The following is a 6,882-nucleotide window of genomic DNA, read 5'->3' as shown; positions in this document are numbered from 1 at the left end:
AAGGATGACACGCAAAATCGTGAAGCGTTCCACATTTTTTTCGCAATCTCACTCTCTCATGTCTCACATCAGCTGCTAATACCCTCAGCCACCTACACAAGTTTCGCTTCATATCTGCACCCACTTGTCACAAACTATGCTGACCATTTACGCAGTTCTCCTCCACTCTCTTTCATTCACAACAGAACATGATAAAACTGGCAATAAACCTATCCCTTACATCACCAATGCACATCTAAAATGTCACTCTAATAACAACTCAGCAAGCACACCAAAACCACAACTACACTGACACAAGTACATGTCACTAGCACCCCTTCAGCTCATTCGCAAACGTGACACAAATCACAGCGAGTCTAAGACTAAGCCTAGCACAGGCAAAAGCCTCTTCTCTTCCTCAGTATCACACTCTGCTGGCACAACATCTCTTCCTACTGTCTCAATCACGTCATTTCATAACACACACCTACTGCCACACACAACATTTGGAAACCTGACATCAACTTTACACAAGATAGCTGCATGTTCCAAATCTTTCTCACTCACATACTTTCACTCAGACTACTGCTTAAATACACTCTAGCGCTCTAAAATTAGCTTGCATTACCTAATATTTATTTTTCTCTAACGCCTACAAAGCTTCTGGTGCCTGTATGCCACTATCACATACTTTCTGCACACAGACCCACAACATTTAACTTTATTCATCTTCATGGCTGCAGCTGATGCCATAATTGTTTCAGCAGCATAAATAAACATGTGAAGGTAGATGTCTCTTTAATCATTAAGTGTGCAAGTTACCCCTTTACAGGAAGTTCATTTAACATTATGTTTCAAGTAACTCTCCTAGTGGCCTTGCTGTCCAGCTGCAGCCTCATAATACAGACTGCAGGTGACACCTCATCAGATTCTTAACTGAAGCATATCTGCCTGTGTAATAAGCCACTGCCCTTCACCTAAAAACCAACTATTACAGCAAATCTGTGGTGCACCAGCATGTCATGTACAAATTTCACTAGTGCGACACACAAAGTATTTTACAAACATGTCTGGCAATCTGCCACTACATATAGTTACCTAAATTAAATTCAAAAGTGTCAGCCAATGAATACCACAACACTGAAGTGTTTAGAAAGCAGACCAGTATGCTAATATTAACATATAGTATTTAGATGTGAGGCTCTACTATTTTGACAGCACTTTGAATCCCATCAATGTCATACAAGTCGATGCTGTTCACAATTACAGCTGATGCACCTCTCATCCTGTGTCTAGCAGAAAGATTGGACAAACCCTGCATGCAATATTCATCATGTCACATACACAGAAGCTCTAGCACATAAGCAAATACAGAGGCAGTCAAGACACAAAACACTAGCAAGCTTCAAGATTTTGGAACAGACAGCAACATCACAAACCAGTTTGTGTCACATGACACCAGTAGCTACTCAGTTATTAACTGCTTTCAGATACTAAACCTATCACTCTTTGTTTTGCACTAGCAATTCTTCCTGCAATAACAACATTCACCAAACTGGATTACATCTGATTGACATTTCACAGGAACATAACTACAGCTACTAACACAATGCTAACCTGGTTTCTCTTACCACATGTCCGCTCAATATTTTAGGCTCATTCACACATCTCCATCACAGTGTTTCACTCTTGCCAAGTAGACCTGCCCTGTGTAATCTTGGATCAACACAAATATATCACCTGGTATTGTACTGAAAACGGAACTATGTCCATCATTCCTACTACTATCTCACACAACTCGCATTCACCCATCCATGCGCTAGTAATGGCCTACACTGCTGTGTTTCAAAGTGTGCAATATGAATGGTGGTTTTAATGGTTCGTGAGGCTACTGTGTCTCTTTTTGCAGTCACTATTGTCTTCTGGCACCATTGGATGAATAGGAGTTACTCAATAATGTACATGGTCACAGACTGTGTCTTCTTGTGGTGTACTTGATGTGTGAGTTAAAAGTTGCCTTGCATATGCGCACTCTGTCATTAAATCGATTAGTATCGTAAGAAAGTACCACTGAAAGAGTAATGCAATTTGTGTTAGCAGTGAAGACAGTTTCGCAAAAATATTCGCTTGTTTTGAGAGTCTTCAAGACCTGCTACCAGCTCCAATCAGCGTCATTTATCCCACACATTAGAGAAGTGTGTTTCATAGGTATGCCTATGAGACACTAAACTCGCGATGTGAGAACATGGCGACAATACGTGCCAACACGTCTTGCTGCCGCCTAGCGGCAGCTGTGTGAACCTGCTGCTGCGAGAGCAAGCGACTCTACGATCTAAGTTTTACATCCAATACTGCCAAATAAAACAGTTGACAGAGCTGCCACTTACTAAGAACGACACCTCGCAGTAATTAATTCACAGATTAGCACTCGGCAGGCCTTGTGATCCTCGCCAGAGCTGCGTAAAGCTACGTCCAAGCCGAACCATGTTTGACGCGACGCCATAACTATATATACAATTTCAGAGGGCTCCTCGAATGTACTCGCTTCGGCGGTACATATACTAAAATTGGAACGATACAGAGAAGATTAGCATGGCCCCTGCGCAAGGATGACACGCAAAATCGTGAAGCGTTCCACATTTTTTTCGCAATCTCACTCTCTCATGTCTCACATCAGCTGCTAATACCCTCAGCCACCTACACAAGTTTCGCTTCATATCTGCACCCACTTGTCACAAACTATGCTGACCATTTACGCAGTTCTCCTCCACTCTCTTTCATTCACAACAGAACATGATAAAACTGGCAATAAACCTATCCCTTACATCACCAATGCACATCTAAAATGTCACTCTAATAACAACTCAGCAAGCACACCAAAACCACAACTACACTGACACAAGTACATGTCACTAGCACCCCTTCAGCTCATTCGCAAACGTGACACAAATCACAGCGAGTCTAAGACTAAGCCTAGCACAGGCAAAAGCCTCTTCTCTTCCTCAGTATCACACTCTGCTGGCACAACATCTCTTCCTACTGTCTCAATCACGTCATTTCATAACACACACCTACTGCCACACACAACATTTGGAAACCTGACATCAACTTTACACAAGATAGCTGCATGTTCCAAATCTTTCTCACTCACATACTTTCACTCAGACTACTGCTTAAATACACTCTAGCGCTCTAAAATTAGCTTGCATTACCTAATATTTATTTTTCTCTAACGCCTACAAAGCTTCTGGTGCCTGTATGCCACTATCACATACTTTCTGCACACAGACCCACAACATTTAACTTTATTCATCTTCATGGCTGCAGCTGATGCCATAATTGTTTCAGCAGCATAAATAAACATGTGAAGGTAGATGTCTCTTTAATCATTAAGTGTGCAAGTTACCCCTTTACAGGAAGTTCATTTAACATTATGTTTCAAGTAACTCTCCTAGTGGCCTTGCTGTCCAGCTGCAGCCTCATAATACAGACTGCAGGTGACACCTCATCAGATTCTTAACTGAAGCATATCTGCCTGTGTAATAAGCCACTGCCCTTCACCTAAAAACCAACTATTACAGCAAATCTGTGGTGCACCAGCATGTCATGTACAAATTTCACTAGTGCGACACACAAAGTATTTTACAAACATGTCTGGCAATCTGCCACTACATATAGTTACCTAAATTAAATTCAAAAGTGTCAGCCAATGAATACCACAACACTGAAGTGTTTAGAAAGCAGACCAGTATGCTAATATTAACATATAGTATTTAGATGTGAGGCTCTACTATTTTGACAGCACTTTGAATCCCATCAATGTCATACAAGTCGATGCTGTTCACAATTACAGCTGATGCACCTCTCATCCTGTGTCTAGCAGAAAGATTGGACAAACCCTGCATGCAATATTCATCATGTCACATACACAGAAGCTCTAGCACATAAGCAAATACAGAGGCAGTCAAGACACAAAACACTAGCAAGCTTCAAGATTTTGGAACAGACAGCAACATCACAAACCAGTTTGTGTCACATGACACCAGTAGCTACTCAGTTATTAACTGCTTTCAGATACTAAACCTATCACTCTTTGTTTTGCACTAGCAATTCTTCCTGCAATAACAACATTCACCAAACTGGATTACATCTGATTGACATTTCACAGGAACATAACTACAGCTACTAACACAATGCTAACCTGGTTTCTCTTACCACATGTCCGCTCAATATTTTAGGCTCATTCACACATCTCCATCACAGTGTTTCACTCTTGCCAAGTAGACCTGCCCTGTGTAATCTTGGATCAACACAAATATATCACCTGGTATTGTACTGAAAACGGAACTATGTCCATCATTCCTACTACTATCTCACACAACTCGCATTCACCCATCCATGCGCTAGTAATGGCCTACACTGCTGTGTTTCAAAGTGTGCAATATGAATGGTGGTTTTAATGGTTCGTGAGGCTACTGTGTCTCTTTTTGCAGTCACTATTGTCTTCTGGCACCATTGGATGAATAGGAGTTACTCAATAATGTACATGGTCACAGACTGTGTCTTCTTGTGGTGTACTTGATGTGTGAGTTAAAAGTTGCCTTGCATATGCGCACTCTGTCATTAAATCGATTAGTATCGAAAGAAAGTACCACTGAAAGAGTAATGCAATTTGTGTTAGCAGTGAAGACAGTTTCGCAAAAATATTCGCTTGTTTTGAGAGTCTTCAAGACCTGCTACCAGCTCCAATCAGCGTCATTTATCCCACACATTAGAGAAGTGTGTTTCATAGGTATGCCTATGAGACACTAAACTCGCGATGTGAGAACATGGCGACAATACGTGCCAACACGTCTTGCTGCCGCCTAGCGGCAGCTGTGTGAACCTGCTGCTGCGAGAGCAAGCGACTCTACGATCTAAGTTTTACATCCAATACTGCCAAATAAAACAGTTGACAGAGCTGCCACTTACTAAGAACGACACCTCGCAGTAATTAATTCACAGATTAGCACTCGGCAGGCCTTGTGATCCTCGCCAGAGCTGCGTAAAGCTACGTCCAAGCCGAACCATGTTTGACGCGACGCCATAACTATATATACAATTTCAGAGGGCTCCTCGAATGTACTCGCTTCGGCGGTACATATACTAAAATTGGAACGATACAGAGAAGATTAGCATGGCCCCTGCGCAAGGATGACACGCAAAATCGTGAAGCGTTCCACATTTTTTTCGCAATCTCACTCTCTCATGTCTCACATCAGCTGCTAATACCCTCAGCCACCTACACAAGTTTCGCTTCATATCTACACCCACTTGTCACAAACTATGCTGACCATTTACGCAGTTCTCCTCCACTCTCTTTCATTCACAACAGAACATGATAAAACTGGCAATAAACCTATCCCTTACATCACCAATGCACATCTAAAATGTCACTCTAATAACAACTCAGCAAGCACACCAAAACCACAACTACACTGACACAAGTACATGTCACTAGCACCCCTTCAGCTCATTCGCAAACGTGACACAAATCACAGCGAGTCTAAGACTAAGCCTAGCACAGGCAAAAGCCTCTTCTCTTCCTCAGTATCACACTCTGCTGGCACAACATCTCTTCCTACTGTCTCAATCACGTCATTTCATAACACACACCTACTGCCACACACAACATTTGGAAACCTGACATCAACTTTACACAAGATAGCTGCATGTTCCAAATCTTTCTCACTCACATACTTTCACTCAGACTACTGCTTAAATACACTCTAGCGCTCTAAAATTAGCTTGCATTACCTAATATTTATTTTTCTCTAACGCCTACAAAGCTTCTGGTGCCTGTATGCCACTATCACATACTTTCTGCACACAGACCCACAACATTTAACTTTATTCATCTTCATGGCTGCAGCTGATGCCATAATTGTTTCAGCAGCATAAATAAACATGTGAAGGTAGATGTCTCTTTAATCATTAAGTGTGCAAGTTACCCCTTTACAGGAAGTTCATTTAACATTATGTTTCAAGTAACTCTCCTAGTGGCCTTGCTGTCCAGCTGCAGCCTCATAATACAGACTGCAGGTGACACCTCATCAGATTCTTAACTGAAGCATATCTGCCTGTGTAATAAGCCACTGCCCTTCACCTAAAAACCAACTATTACAGCAAATCTGTGGTGCACCAGCATGTCATGTACAAATTTCACTAGTGCGACACACAAAGTATTTTACAAACATGTCTGGCAATCTGCCACTACATATAGTTACCTAATTAAATTCAAAAGTGTCAGCCAATGAATACCACAACACTGAAGTGTTTAGAAAGCAGACCAGTATGCTAATATTAACATATAGTATTTAGATGTGAGGCTCTACTATTTTGACAGCACTTTGAATCCCATCAATGTCATACAAGTCGATGCTGTTCACAATTACAGCTGATGCACCTCTCATCCTGTGTCTAGCAGAAAGATTGGACAAACCCTGCATGCAATATTCATCATGTCACATACACAGAAGCTCTAGCACATAAGCAAATACAGAGGCAGTCAAGACACAAAACACTAGCAAGCTTCAAGATTTTGGAACAGACAGCAACATCACAAACCAGTTTGTGTCACATGACACCAGTAGCTACTCAGTTATTAACTGCTTTCAGATACTAAACCTATCACTCTTTGTTTTGCACTAGCAATTCTTCCTGCAATAACAACATTCACCAAACTGGATTACATCTGATTGACATTTCACAGGAACATAACTACAGCTACTAACACAATGCTAACCTGGTTTCTCTTACCACATGTCCGCTCAATATTTTAGGCTCATTCACACATCTCCATCACAGTGTTTCACTCTTGCCAAGTAGACCTGCCCTGTGTAATCTTGGATCAACACAAATATA

At 41.4% G+C, this 6,882-nt stretch overlaps 2 non-coding genes across 2 annotated transcripts; both read left to right on the top strand.

The window, feature by feature from the left end:
• The first annotated feature begins 2,516 nt into the window (after positions 1-2,516).
• Positions 2,517-2,623, top strand: LOC126225020 (U6 spliceosomal RNA). The gene has a single exon (XR_007543616.1). It is a non-coding gene; the product is annotated as a U6 spliceosomal RNA (small nuclear RNA).
• A 2,477-nt stretch (positions 2,624-5,100) lies between these two features.
• Positions 5,101-5,207, top strand: LOC126225019 (U6 spliceosomal RNA). Its single transcript, XR_007543615.1, has one exon. It is a non-coding gene; the product is annotated as a U6 spliceosomal RNA (small nuclear RNA).
• The last annotated feature ends 1,675 nt before the right edge of the window (positions 5,208-6,882 follow it).

The sequence above is a fragment of the Schistocerca nitens genome, unplaced genomic scaffold (assembly GCF_023898315.1).
Source record: "Schistocerca nitens isolate TAMUIC-IGC-003100 unplaced genomic scaffold, iqSchNite1.1 HiC_scaffold_281, whole genome shotgun sequence".
NCBI lineage: Eukaryota > Metazoa > Arthropoda > Insecta > Orthoptera > Acrididae > Schistocerca > Schistocerca nitens.
This window is presented reverse-complemented; position numbering and strand designations above follow the sequence as displayed.